A 14,183-nucleotide genomic window follows, 5' to 3' on the forward strand; every position below is an offset into this window, starting at 1 on the left:
GTGATGCCATTTGGGGCAAGCATGACAAGTATGTACTTTACCAAAAGGCTGAACAGGTTTTTAAAGGTATTCCTGTGACAGCCTATAATCAGAGTGACTTCCAGGGCTGGCTGTGAAATTGTCATCATAGAGGCTCCCACTGTCTCCTGAGGGGATGGGCTGTTTGCACACCGGAGTGTTCACTTTATCAGGGGGCACAGAGAATAGCTCTTAGAACAACCCTCACTTTTTAGTGATGAGAAAACAAATGGCGGCGGGTGGGGGGGGTGGGCGTGGTGGTGGTGGTTGTGGGCGGGGTCTAGCGGCTGGCCGAGGCCGCGGAACTAGGCAAGAGGGGTTGGACTTTACTGAGCACCTACTTTGTACCAGGCACTGTGCCAGGAGCATTCACTTTCACCATAGAACTCAGATGTGGTATGTTCCAGTGGCCCAGCTTACGTCACAAATCCAAGCCTAAGTTTATGCACTTACGGGAACCACAGGTCAAACTTAACATACACCAATCACAATCGTCCAGCTCAGCTTTCGTTGGCTCACCTTACCCTAGAAAATAGGACCTGCTAGCCTTATAAGGAAATTCCCCACTTCCTAGCCAATCATGCCTTGTTGCCGTGTTACCTCTTCTAAGAGTCTATCAAAGTCGCTTCCTGCCAGAATCCCTCGGGAAGAGTACTTCATTGCTTGTTAGGCACTGTACTCTCCGATCCTTGGATTCTTCTCCCTGGAATAAAGGACATCAAACGCATTACTGAATTGTATTGTTTTTGTCATTTGACAGATATATTATCTGCAGTTACTATAAGAACTATCTTTATCCCTATCTTACTCCTAGGAAACTAAGATTCCCCTAGATAAGGAGGTGAGAACCACATGGATATGCCTGTAGAGTGTTCCCCGGGGCAAAACCCATCCCATGCTGCTTCTGTTTTGCGCCCAAATGACTCACCTAGAACAGAATCTTCCTGGTTTGCTGATGGCTTCTCCTTAGACTAAAGTATGGGGTTAAAAGAGAGGGATAGTGGGGGCGCCTTAGTGGCTCAGTTGGTTAAAAGTCTGACTTCTGCTCAGGCCATGATCTCAAAGTTTGTGAGTTCCAGCCCTGCGTTGGGCTCTGTGCTGACAGGGCGGAGCCTGCTTGGGATACTCTCTCTCTCCCTCTCTCTCTGCCCCTCTCCCACTTGTTCTGTCTCTCTCTCCCTCTCTCAAAACAATAAGCTTTAAAAAAAAGAAAAAAGGAAAAGAATCATACCACATTTAAAAAAAAGAGAGAGATGGGGCGCCTGGGTGGCGCAGTCGGTTAAGCGTCCGACTTCAGCCAGGTCACGATCTCGTGGTCCGTGAGTTCGAGCCCCGCGTCAGGCTCTGGGCTGATGGCTTGGAGCCTGGAGCCTGCTTCCGATTCTGTGTCTCCCTCTCTCTCTGCCCCTCCCCCGTTCATGCTCTGTCTCTCTCTGTCCCAAAAATAAATAAACGTTGAAGAGTGGCCAGATTAATCAATGAAAAGGTGTTTAAAAAAAAAAAAAAAGAGAGAGAGATAGGATAGAGTTGGCCCAGCCCTACCCCCCACCCCCTGCCCCAGCTGCCGCCTCCACTCCCCACCTCCTGGGCTGCCTGAGCCAGGTTTGGGTCCTTTAGGCCCTCGGGACTGCCCCCGCCCCGCCCCCGCTCCACTCACTTGGTCCTGAGCCCCTCCTTGAATCGCTGTTTTCTCTTGAAGGTACCTTTGACATTGTGAGATTGGATTAAAACAATGTTGGAATGAGATTCACGAGGCTTGGGATTCAGGAGGCTTGGTTTCCGGGCTCAGCCTCTGCCCCTGATCTATTTGAGAAGATCTTTCTCCTCTCTGCACTTCAGTTTCCTCACTTGTAATGTGACAGAAATAGACTCAGCTGACCCCAGAGATTCTAAAAGTTTATAATTTGTGGGGAGGAGGGCTCGAGTCATGACCTGTAGCACCTTTGTCTCCTGTACTACCTTGTACGTGAATTCTAAATTAAATATCTGAGCGCGTTCTCAGACCTTACATACATGCCTCTTCTAGAAACACATATATAAAGTATCCCGACAAGGATTCTTAATGAAGACTTTCGTAATATTTACGTGTTTGGTGCTAGAACCTAGTTTTCCTTTCCTCTTCACTACTCTTGACTTGGTGCTCATCTTCAGACACTAGGCCCAGGCTAGGGAGAGGCTTGAGTTCATACAAAAAAGCCATGTTGCAAAGTACACCCCTCCACCCCCGCCAGGTGACACATCTTCCTAGGACATTTCCTTAGCTTGGGAATTCACATTCCAGCTCTGGCTTTGGTGGCCCTCTACCTAGATCTGCCCAGGATTGCTAGTCTTCTTTTTATTAATCACTGATTCATTCATTCATTCATTCATTCATTCATTCAAAGAACCGTCAAACCTTAACTGAGCTTTAAGATAACACCACATGTGTCTGCGGAGCTACTGCATTCCGACATTTTCTAGACATTACGGAAACATATTGGAAGGAAAGTCAGAATCCCGGCCTGGGATGCCTCCTTCCCCTGGGAGACGTAGGCAGGTAGGTGAGTACCTTGTGCAACCCAGTACGGCCATTTTAGGACTAGGAGCAAACAGGCCATGGGAGCACTAACTAGCCTGAGGACCTCGGGGAAGACTTGCCAAAGAAGGGACAGCACGCAGCCCTCCCCCTGGAACCAGCAGTCTGCCTGACAGGGATGGCGGGGGGAAGGGCGTTGAGTGGGATCTTAAGGTAGGTGCCGAGAAATCCTCCGGGAGTTTGGGGTCTGGAGCACCTCCAGATGGCTTGCATATTTAGTCCCAACTTTGAGAAGCGTTCTTATAGCACCTTCTATGAGGCAGACAAAGGAGAAGATATAACAGTGATGTTCTCTCTGCTTTGCTTTAAAGACCAGACCATTTGTCCTGGAGGCCCCAGGGATGTTGAAGCACGGGGTGGCCGGCTGGACTGTGTGACCCTATTAAGGAGCCAATAACTCTAGATGAAAGAGTTAATGGACTTGAATTCAGTTCTTACCAAACACACACAGCACTGTACTGGTGCTGGAGGAGACACATGGGCACAGCTCCCGTCCCAGGGACATATGGCTAGTGGAGAAGGCTGGAGCGTTCACTGTGAACCTCGGTGTCGGGTAGAGCGTGGGGCTTGTTCTGTGTTCCCGGTACCAAGAGTCTGGTGAGCACAGTGGAGGGCAAGAGCACTTTTCCAGGGAATTTCCAGGAAGCTTCCTGGTGGGGGCCTCCTTTGGGAATTCTAGTAGGGATAAACGAGGAGAGAACCACTGAGGGGGCAAAGAGAAGGAGCCGTGAAGCTTCTGGGTTGTTCAGGGAACAGCAAGAGATCTGGTAACTAGGGTGTGAGAGTCGGGGAGGAAGCGTTAGGAGAGAGAAGACTACAAAGGAAGATGGTCAGATCCGCAAAGGCCTTCCTGTCACGGTCAGGAACTGCTTCATTGTGCAGCAGAGAGCAGGAGTATGAGAGAGGTGGCCGTGGCTTTTAGGAAGGTAACCCTGGCAGCATGGCAAGGGAGTCCAGAGCAGAGGAGTCGAGAAGCAGGACGAGTTAGGAGGGCGTTCGGCTGGGCTTTGACCGAGGGTCCAGGTAACAAGAGGCGGACACGAGAGACTTGATAGAATTGTCTCCAGTCGGAGGACAGGGAGAAATTGGCCTCGTATTTAGGGGCTGGGGGTGGTGGTCATTATCTGAGCTAGAGAATCCTGGAGGAAGAGCAGGTTTGGGACTGGAAGGTGGTCTGGGCTTTTGATTTTCTTAAGGATGTATTGTGATGAGCAGGAGCTTTTAATTTTAATAAAGTCCAATTTATCCTTTTCTTCCCCCCATTTTATTGGTTAGCATGTGTGTGTATCTCTAAGAATTCTCTGCCCACCCCAAGGTCATGAAAATATGTTCCCTTAGGAGAGGGTGAGTTCGGTGTTGGACAAGCTGGTTTTGAGAAGCCGGCAGGGTGGCTGTGCGCTGGGAGAGGTGTAGCAGGCAGCCCTGAAGGTGGGTCCGGAACCAGACTCTGGAATCACTGCCGTGGAGGGCACGTGCTGCAGAGCTGGGAGGGAAGAGCCGGAAGCAGGGAGAGCAGCCTGTTGGAGACCAGGATAAGGAGGGGCGGGGACTTGGAGCTTCTGGGAACAGCTGGTGCCCAGGACTACTACGAGGGCTTCGGAATCCGAAGGAGTTCTGGAGCCCATTAGAGAACCAAGAAAGCCCCCTCTTTCACCAGGCTGTGGAGCCCTTTCTAATCTCTGTGAAGCATCTGGCCATCCTGGTCCTCCACCTCTCAGTTTATCCTCTCCCATGACAAACATGTCGTGTGTGTGTGTGTGTGTGTGTGTGTGTGTGTGTGTGTGTGTGTGTGATTTTACCGGTTTTCAGATCTGCCTACTCCTTATAGATGCCTTATGACTCTTCCCCTATTCCTCTTTAGTCTGTAAATGGTGAGCAGTATACATATTTAATTTTTCATTTCCAACTCGGAGGAATTAAACACCAATGGGGATGAAAGAGCTTAGTCTCCTGTATATTTGAATCTAGATGCTGTTTCAAGGGCAACTCTATGGGGCAAACAAAAACCGAAAACTGCGTTGGGCTTGCTTTATACATAACAAAGATGCCGTCAGCATTCAGTGTGTCTTAGAGGGCGGGTTGCTGTGATACTACGTCAGAATCATGTGGGCTGTGCATTCAAAAAAGGCATGTTCCCAGGCCCCATTCAGAACCCAAGGAGGCACAATCTCTAGGGCGGTTCCTGAGAAAGCTGGTTTTCTAGCCAGCTCCCCAGACGATTCTGTGGCTTATGAAAGCTTGAGAACCACCAAGCTTTGGATGATTCCAAGTAAAGCAAATCTGGCACAGAAGAGATCCCCAAAAGGTGCATTTGTCATGTCACCTACCGCCCTATCAACTGCATGGGGTGGGGGGCGCTCTGTGCACGTTAGGATCACCTGGGAGTCTCATTTTGTTTTAACCACCACCGCCTGGGCCCCTCCTCTGGATTTATTACATTTGGAATTTAGCGATGGGCCCTGGCCCACATTGCTGCTAACGCTCTCCCAGGTGATTCTAATGTACAGCTGTTGCGAGAGACTCTCTGATCTTGGAATACTGAACTAGGAAAGAAGTTCGGGCTCTAAGGCAGGCAGAGCTAGGGAACCGTTTCCAAACATGGGTGGGGCGGGGGGAGAAGACCGGAAAGGACTTGGTACAGGAATTCAAATTTTCCCTTTGGGATGGAGATGGTAGGCGTTCCTGCTGTTTCCAGCTGTAGTTTACTGCAATGCCTGTCTGCCGGGCTCCTCCTGGGTCTTCTCTTTGGGCTCTGAAACTTGAGAGGGTCTGCATGCCTGAATCTGAATGGTGGTCCCTGAGCCCCTCCCTTTGACCCCTAGAGCCTGGAGAAGGGGTGGGGGAGGGGAGGGGAGGGGAGGGGAGGGGAGGGGAGGGGAGGGGAGAGCAGCCTTGGCTGTTAGGGTTTACCAGGTTCCTTTTGACCCGTCTGTCCCAGGTATAAAATTAACACTTCTCTCTAGGGTCGGGTTTCTAAAGTAAAGTGAAGATCGACAAGTCCTCAAGCAAACCTGTCATAGGGTTCTTTCCACCTCTCAAAATGTTGCACCCTCATGACTTCCTTTTTTTTTTTTTTTTTTTTTTAAGTTTATTTTGAGAGAGAGGGTGTGCGCGAGAGCATGAGCAGGGAAGGGGCAGTGAGAGAAAGAGAAAATCCCAGGCAGGCCCTACAGTGTCAGCACAGTGCCAGATGCGGGGCTTGAACTCATGAACCATGAGATCATGACCTGAGCCGAAACCAAGAGCGGACACTTAACCGACTGAGCCACCCAGGCGCCCCCCTCCTGACTTCCTTCGATCTTACCTGTACTAGTCAGCAGATATTTGTGGTCCTGTCAGACTGATTCGGAAATCAGGGTCCAAAGAGGCTAGGCACTTATTAAAGGTCTTGGCATCAGCTATGATCCCCTGCTCAGTCTGAGACCTCACATCCCGCTCCTTGATGTTGCCGTGGTAAGGTATGGGGACCAGCAGCACTGCCACCTGCACCCCTGCTCCCTGCCCGGATCCCGCACTCCACTCACTCACAGGTGGAGCCCTGCACACCCAACAGCTCCGGGCTAGGGGCTGGGGAACTGATTCGCAGCGGGGAGCTGGCTTTGTGGGGGAAGCCTTCCCCTTACGGAGCAGACCTGGAGCGGTAGGGAAGGAGAAGGCAGATGGGTGCAGTGAGGAAGGAGGTAGCAGCTGAAGCTCCAGAAGCCTCAGGGCTGCTCTGGCGAGTTGGGGCTCCCAGGCACACAGCATTAGGGGGGGTGTAGCAGTGACTGCAGAGATTGAGGGGGCTGGGGAGGAGGGGAGGCTGCCTGGGAATGTGGCAGGAAGAGATGAGGTGAGGGGTCGGCCAGGAGGTGCCTCCCAGGCTCAGAAGAATGCATCTGAGTGCATGGATGGCACGCAGGGGAGGTGGGCGCTGGGACTCCTTCTCCCTCATAGATAGGCAGGCGCCATGCCGGTGCCTCACACCCCTGCCCCTCTATCTGCTGGGGAGTCGATACAACTGCAGACACCCCTAAAGATCTGGCCGCTCCTGTCTGAGAAAGCTGGGAGGCTGTGCCCACTCCTGGCATACCCTCTGTCATCCTCCCGTTGCTGCCTTTACTGATTTCCGTCTCCTCTGACTTCCCTCAGCACATGGAGACAGCATCCCTACCACATAATTTACCAGCTAATTGCATGCTGTCTTGCATGAGGGCTGTGGTTCCATGTGCGGTGGGTCTTGGGCACACAATTAGGCTGAGTAACAGAAGGGCGGAGGCCCGTCTCCCCCACCTCCGCAGTGTCCTCCCCCGGCCCAGCTACTGCAGGTGCTCAGAACTCCCGTGCTCCCGGATTCCGGTGTCTGGGTGTGTTCCAGGCGGGCTCCGAGGTCGGCTCCGGAGTACAGCCCGGCCTCCCTGTGGGTTCTGGGACCGGCGAGGGGGATGGGGCGCCCCTGCCCCTCCGGCATTTGCCTGAATACTGCTGCACCTCTCCTGGGCCCAAGTTTGGGAGGATGGCACAGAGCCCAACCAGGCCAGCGCACTGCAGGTTGCCATGGCGACCCTTTTGGTTTCCTTCCGAAGGAGGATAGTTTCTTTCAGCGCAGATCATCTGCCTGGGCCGCCACCCTTCTGTACACTCTGGGAACCAGACGGCCCAACCCCACTACCTCTGCCTTGTGCCACAGGGGATAGCTTGTCGAGAGAGGCTCGGTCCTAAATCACAATCCAGTATCGGACAATTGCATGTTCTGGCTTGAAGGGGAGGAGAGAAAGGCCCAGGACACACGGCCTCCCTGAGGCCTCCCCTCCGACGCTTGCACTGAGGGAGCTTCCCTCCGTATCTCCTTCCACCTACCCCTCCTGCTCCAGACCGCTTCCTCTCCCGTTACCGGCTCTGACCCTTTGGGTGGGCTCAGTTCCTGCAGGTTTCGGTTTCCTCGTTTGTAACAAGGACAGCCAGGGCCTTTAGTGGTTTCCACACCTGGCGAGAATCAGAATTACCTAGGGAGGTTTTAGCAGATTCCTGGGCCCTGCCCCAAGCCTGCTGATCTCCACAAGAGGGCCCAAGAATCTGTATTTTGAAAAACCTTGGGTGATCCTAATACAATTAAACCCAACCGATTTGGGGATTCTCCTAGCAAGATGATCTGTGGGGCTCTTGTGGGAAGAAAAGGAAGGCCTGCCCTGTGCTGAGGACTGACTGGCCTTTCTGGGTTCCCAGGAGCTTCTGAAGAGCCCCTTGCAGGTTACTCTTGTCAGGAAGCGGGTGTTTCCTGGTCATGCTGGCTAAGCCAAGACCAGGCCCCCACCTTTCCCCCACAGGAGAAGCCCGGGGAGAGAGAATGACAGGAAAGGGGGGGGTGTTGCCATAACAACCAGCTCTAGGCAGAGGCCTCCCTTCCAGGGGCTGGTACTTCACCCCAGTAATGGTGGTTTCCATGGAGATGGGTTACTGAGGGACAGGGGGAGCATTTGCCCCACTTAGAGCATTAGTCAGGAGCTGCCAGGAGGCTGAACATCTCTAGGTGGGAGCCTTGGACCCCTGTCAACTTCAAGCCCCCCCCCCCCCCCACCTCCCGCAACTATGGCCTCTGCTCTCCAGGTGCTGGTCTGACACTCTCCCTGCTTAGTTGCTCTCTCTGTGACTGGTCTCCCTAGCAACAAGTCCTGCTAACTCCTTGCTGTTGGCTCCGTGGCTATTTTTAGCTTCACTGCCAGCAGCCCAGTCCTGGTCATTTGCTTGCAACCTCCATATGGATTGCAGGGGAACAAGCAAACAAAGATTCCCGGCCTCTGGGGGGGGGGGGGGGGTGGGCAGACCTGGACCTCTTAGCACCTATTAGAATTTTGCTATGGACAGAATCTGTCCCTAACTGGGAACTTCGGCAGTGGATTCTGGATGAGGCTCCTGAGACAATGTTGAATTCAGTTCAGCAAACACTATCTAAATCCTCTTCAATGTGCAAGAAGCTCGAGTCCACACTGCTTCCATATGAAGCTGAATAACGTCCAGTCTCTGCCCTCCAGGAATTTTTAATTTGTGGAGGAGAAAGATGAGTGAGTGCACGATCGCCTTAGTATGGGCAAATATTGGCAGGTGCTAAGAGGATTACAAGGTGCTATGGGAGTACCTCGGAGTGGGGGCAGGGCAGTTTTTCAGTAGGGAAAGGTAAGGGGGAGGGGCCAGAGTACCACTGTCCAACAGAACTTTATGCAATGATAAAAATGTTCTAAGATCTGTGCTGTCCAATATAATAGCCCCAGCCACAGGTGGCTCTTGGACACTTGGAATGTGACCAATGCAACTGAGGAAAAGAACTTTTATTTTTATTTAATTTTTAATTTATTAAAAACATTGTTTTTGTTTATTTTTGAGAGAGAGAGAGACAGAGACAGACAGAGGGCGAGCAGGGGAGGGGCAGAGAGAGGCGGAGACACAGAATCCAAAGCAGGTTCCAGGCTCTGAGCTGTCAGCATAGAGCCCGACACAGGGCTCAAACCCATGAACTGTGAGATCATGAGCTGAAGTCGGACGCTCAACTGCCTGAGCCACCGAGGTGCCCCTAATTTTAATTAATTTAAATAGCACATGCAGTGAGTGGCTACCCTATTGGACAGTTCAGGTCTAGAGAAACTTTGATGGTGGAGATAACTGATGAACTGGAAGGATAGATAGGATTTGGGCTGGTGGGAGTTGAAGGGGAGGAGCAAGGAACAGCATGAGCAAAGGCACAGAGGCAGGAAAGGGCATATTTCGGGAATAGCAAGTGGGTGGGCTGAGTGGGCTGCGTGACATAAGCGCTATACAGCTTGTGGGGGCCTTGAATGCCATGCAGAGGGTTGACTGTAATCAGCAGGTAGTCAGAGTCTAGTGCGTAGCACTGAGGCTTTTGAGCTACAGGTAGGAGAAGGGCAGGATCGGAGCAGACATCCATTTTGATCTCACGGCCTTTTGTGCGGACCAGGTCTCCTTGGGATGGCTGCGAGTGCTTTTGTGGCAGAGTATATACAGTGCTTCCTCAATATGTGGCTTTGCAGATGGCTTCATAGGGATCATGGCTTCTCTGGCTTTGAGTAAACGGACTTGTGGTTAAATGTCCTGTTTGATGGCAGCAACATGACCTCCCCCTGTCCTGCCGGCACCGGATTTCATGTCCGAGCGTACCGCAGAACACTGAACTTTGAGTTAAAACCAGCCCAGCAGGCCCGGCGTCCCCACCTTGACCCGTGGGAATGACTGCTCTTTACTGGTGGATCGTGGCCCTCGTGCCTCATCTCAGGTCTGTGAGCCGGAGAGTCAGGTTAATGGCGCGTCTTGTGATCGTGTTCTTCAGAAACACGGGAGAGCGACACATAGCAGAATGCTGAGATTTATAACAGGACGTGTCCTTGCCACACAGATCCTAGCACTCACTTGTCCGGCTGTTTTCTGGCAACTTACTGGCATCAGAGTCGCTGGAAAATATAATTAAAATGAGAAGTTTGCTCGATGAGTGCAGGATCAGGGCGAAGAGTCAGGTGTCCTTAAGAGGTGTTTCATCAGGCCTGTTGAATCACTGCTTTCTGCCTGTCAAACAGGAAACGGCCCTCTCTTTCAAGTTACCCTCTCTTTTGGGCCATCCTGGATACTTCCTCTCCAACACTTCTTTTAGGCTCTTGACATCCACTAGATCTTTTCATCCAGCAGTTCCCCCTTTCAACATACTTTCTGACGTTTCCAAAAACCTGGCTTGTTTTATGTGACACTCCTATTTCAGGTTTATGATCTTTATTGCAATCAAAAGACCTATCTCAGGGCTCGGTTGGAAGAGCCTGCGACTGTTGATCTCAGGGTCATGAGTTCGAGCCCGACATTGGGACTACTGATCTCAGGGTCATGAGTTCGAGCCCCACATTGGGTATAGAGATTACTTAAGTAAATAAACTTAAAAAAAAAAAAAAAAAGACCTATCTCAGTAACCAGCCTGGGAAGGTTCCTTTGGAAGGTCAAGGACATACATGACCTGAGGATCCTTGAAGGCTGCCCTGTTTTTATCCTGCTAAAGTCACCTCGTGTCCTAGATTTGAGGCCTTTTCTGTTTTGGGGCCCGTCTCTGCTCACTGAGCACCAAGAACACATGAATCTCTGAGTGACTCATACATACAGAAGGGGGGAAACTTTCCTGTCCGCATAGCTACAAGAGGGGGACGGTGCTCTAGGTTGGTGAGGGGACAACTTTGAGTTGGGTCTTTCTTATGCTTAAGTTGGGAGCTGGGTGGAAGAGGTTAAGAGTTGGGCTTAATTTTCAAGGATGAGAACAAGGAAGTTTGGCAGTTGGAGGGAAAGGCTACTTGATTAAGTGGGCCAAGAGAAAGTGAAACTGATGGTCCTTGTCCGAGGTGACACTTTGAATCCTGGCTGCATGCACCAGGGATCGTTACTTACTGTCTGAAGAAGTCCCAAGGCCACAGAGTGTAGAGTCTAAAGTGTTTAACCTCGTATTAGTGGAAAAGGAGATGCCATGGATGAGATCTAGAGTTTTTTATTTATTTTTATTTATTTTATTTTTTATTTTTTTTAAATGTTTATTTATTTTTGAGGCAGAGAGAGACAGAGCATGAACGGGGGAGGAACAGAGAGAGAGAGAGGGAGACACAGAATCCGAAGCAGGCTCCAGGCTCTGAGCTGTCAGCACAGAGCCCGACGCGGGGCTCGAACTCACAGACCTCGAGATCACGACCTGAACCGAAGTCGGACGCTTAACCGACTGAGCCTCCCAGGCGCCCCAAGATCTAGAGTTTTTTAAAAAAGAGCTGGCCAAACCAGATCAGAAATTTCATTTTGAGGGGAGGTCTAAAGTGGCCTGTTTACAGGCCCTGGATGCCCAGGAGGCATCAGAGAAGAAGCTCATCCAGAAAGGATTCCAGCAGGCAAGAAGCACAAATTCAGGGCTTCTGGTCTCTGCTTGGGGATCGCCTGAAAAACTGTTCCAGACCCCTCGACTGGGTTGAAAGATGGGTTGGAACAGAACAGCCTGACTCCTTCTCCTTGCTGTATGGATGGATTCTGAGTCTCAGTCAGGGTTGGGAGAGTGAAGTGTGAACTCCCCAAGTATATTATTGGGAGAAAGCTCTCTGATTTGGAGTCTTCCTCCCTCTTCAGGGCTGGCTTGCTCTGATGGCCCTCAGAAGGGTGCCGAGCCCCAGGAGGGATGGTGGGCCGTCCTTCACAGCACCTCTCTTAACCTCCTTATACCAGCACCTGTTCCAGCTGGTATGTTCCCAGCTGACTGTGGCTGGAAGCCAGGCACCTGGGGCAGTATCTCTTTAAGAGATGCTGGTATTCCAGGGCCTGGGACAGCAGATGTTATCACTTCTATTTTGCAAATGAGAAAACCAGACTTCTTGGGGTTAAGTGACTTGTTCAAGGTCATGGTGATGGAACCAGAACCCAAGTCCAGATCTTCTGACAAGTGCTGCTGGCTAAACAGCTCTCTGCTGCTGACAGCATTTACCTTCAGTTCCTCTGCTCCTCCTTCTAATTCATCTTGCAAACGGAAACCAGGCTGATCTTTCCAAAATAACCATTCATCTGGTCTTGTCAGAAACACCTGTGTTATTCTTCACTGCTGTGGGATATATCCATTGACATCTTTCTCTGCACCCTTTAGCCTTAGTTGTCTTGGGAGGTGGAGATGGGCAAGGATTTCCCCCCACCTCAGCCCTACATCTCTTATTTCCTTTCTATCTTACTTCATTCCAAATCTGATTCATCTCTGCTCCACACTGACCTCTTAACCTCATTTATCATTCATACTAGCCATTTTTTTTTGTTGGGCTTTCAAGTCATCCAAGTCCACGGGGCTTGGTATTTGTGGTATAGTTATCTTCACAGATGTTTTTTCAATGACCTTTTCCTATCTCTCCAAGTCTAGTTGAATCTGTCAGCTCCTTGAAGGTAGGGCCAAGAGGGTCTGCTTCTTTATCAGATGTGGGTAGAGAGAGAGTGTGTGTGTATGTGTGTCCCTCCTCCCTGGGATAGGGGCCTCTGCTCTGGAGGAGGGAGGTTGAAATGGTTGAGTCCGCACCTGGAGGCTCCAGAAGAGGAATGCAGTCTTCCTGAGCACCAGATGATTGTGCCTGGGAAAGAGGAATTGCTACACTTTTAAACTAGAGTGTGCCCCCCCACCCCCCCCCCACAAACGGGAAAATGGGACATCCAAGGCAGATCCTGAGTGACGTAGGGGACCCAGGGACTTGGCCAGGAAGAGGTTTTCAAAGCCTGAACTCAAGCCACGCGTTTAAGGGACCCCTGTCTATCCACCTGTAGTATGAAGAGGAGAGCCTTCTCCCCAACAGTTCTTGTCTGGAGCGCTCCCAATTTCTGCAGGCGCCTTCTGTCCATCTCTGTGTGCTTTGAGTTTTCCCTACAGCTTCCTGGGCCTCTACGCTCATCTGTAAGCTTTTTCTTCTTCTTTTTTTTTTTTTTTTTTTTTTTGGTTGTGCTTCCGAGAGACTGACTTTTACCAACTTTCTCCTGGCTCTCCCAGGCTGTCCGCAACCTCCTCTCTTCTTTTGCCGGCGCTCCTGGTACTCTCCACGCTCCCAGCTTACCTCCGCCGCTGCAGTGCAGCCCCTTCCCTCCCGGGTCCCCTTCCCAGCCTCCGCGGGCTCCCCGCCTCGCCCCGAGGCGTCCCTCGGAGCTCACGCAGAGTTGGGGGTGAAGGGGGCGGGAGGGCCAGCCCGGAGGAGGGGGCGGTGCCGCCTCCAGCCCCGGCCTGGGCGGGGTCCTGGGAACGGGCGGAGGCCCAGCCGCGCCCCCAGGCCCCAGCGGCGGCCCGCGCCCCTCGGACGGGAGGAGAGGGGCTGGCCCATTGCCAGCGTCTGAGAGCCGGCCCCCTCCCCCGGCCCGCTCGCAGCCAACCAGGCACTCCAGCGGGGCCCACGTGACCTGGAGTTCTAGACAAAGAAAATGTTCAAGCCCTCCCCCCCACCTCCCCCCTCCCCCTCTCCCTGGCCCCCTCCGCCCCCAGCCCCATCGCCCCCTTCCCCTCCCCCCAGACGGGCAGCTACTTACAGAGCTTCAGGGCCGGGGCTCACACCTGAGCCGGACCACAGAGGGGCTGCACCTGGCCTTATGGGTAGGTTCCTGGACGGAGCCCTGGGGAGACTGGGGGCGGGGAGGCGGCAGGGGCCGGTGGGAGGATCTCTGGGCCGCTGCAGCCCTCTGGATTTGAGAAGAGTCAAAGTCTGCCTCCCTGGCCCGCAGGAGCTGGCTGGTGTGCCTGGCCCGAGTTCTGGAGATGCTGAGTTAGTGCTGTCCCACCCACTCCCTCTTCAGGAGCCCCCAGCCCCGCTTCTCCCTGTGCTCAGGTGGGGACTGGCGGTGCAGGGGCCAGAAGAGCAGCCCCAGCGTGTGTGTCCGGGGCAGCAGTCAGTGAAGCTGGGGGGCAGGCCCTGGCCCACGGGAGCTGGGACACCAGGAGTTGGGCTGGAAGCAGCCCTTTGGCCGAAGTGGCTCGCTGATGGGTTGTCGGCATTTCCTTGCTGACCCGTGCTCTTGGCTGGCGGACCATGCTGTCCTCGGCCCATGCCAACCTTGCAGCCTCTTGGGAGGGACAGTTTCT

General features: G+C 52.5%; 1 protein-coding gene across 3 annotated transcripts in view; it reads left to right on the forward strand.

The window, feature by feature from the left end:
- DNMT3A (DNA methyltransferase 3 alpha) overlaps positions 1-14,183 on the forward strand; it is a 99,265-nt gene that overhangs the window by 69,194 nt on the left and 15,888 nt on the right. The window contains exon 1 of one of the 3 annotated variants that reach the window (XM_030311514.1): positions 13,565-13,697. The exons of the other annotated variants lie outside the window; for them this stretch is intronic. The gene's annotated coding sequence lies outside the window, so the exon portion shown is untranslated. Of the gene's footprint in view, positions 1-13,564; positions 13,698-14,183 lie in introns of those variants that run through there. 3 annotated transcript variants of the gene reach the window in all.

This window comes from Lynx canadensis, chromosome A3 (assembly GCF_007474595.2).
Source record: "Lynx canadensis isolate LIC74 chromosome A3, mLynCan4.pri.v2, whole genome shotgun sequence".
In the NCBI taxonomy this organism is placed as follows: domain Eukaryota; kingdom Metazoa; phylum Chordata; class Mammalia; order Carnivora; family Felidae; genus Lynx; species Lynx canadensis.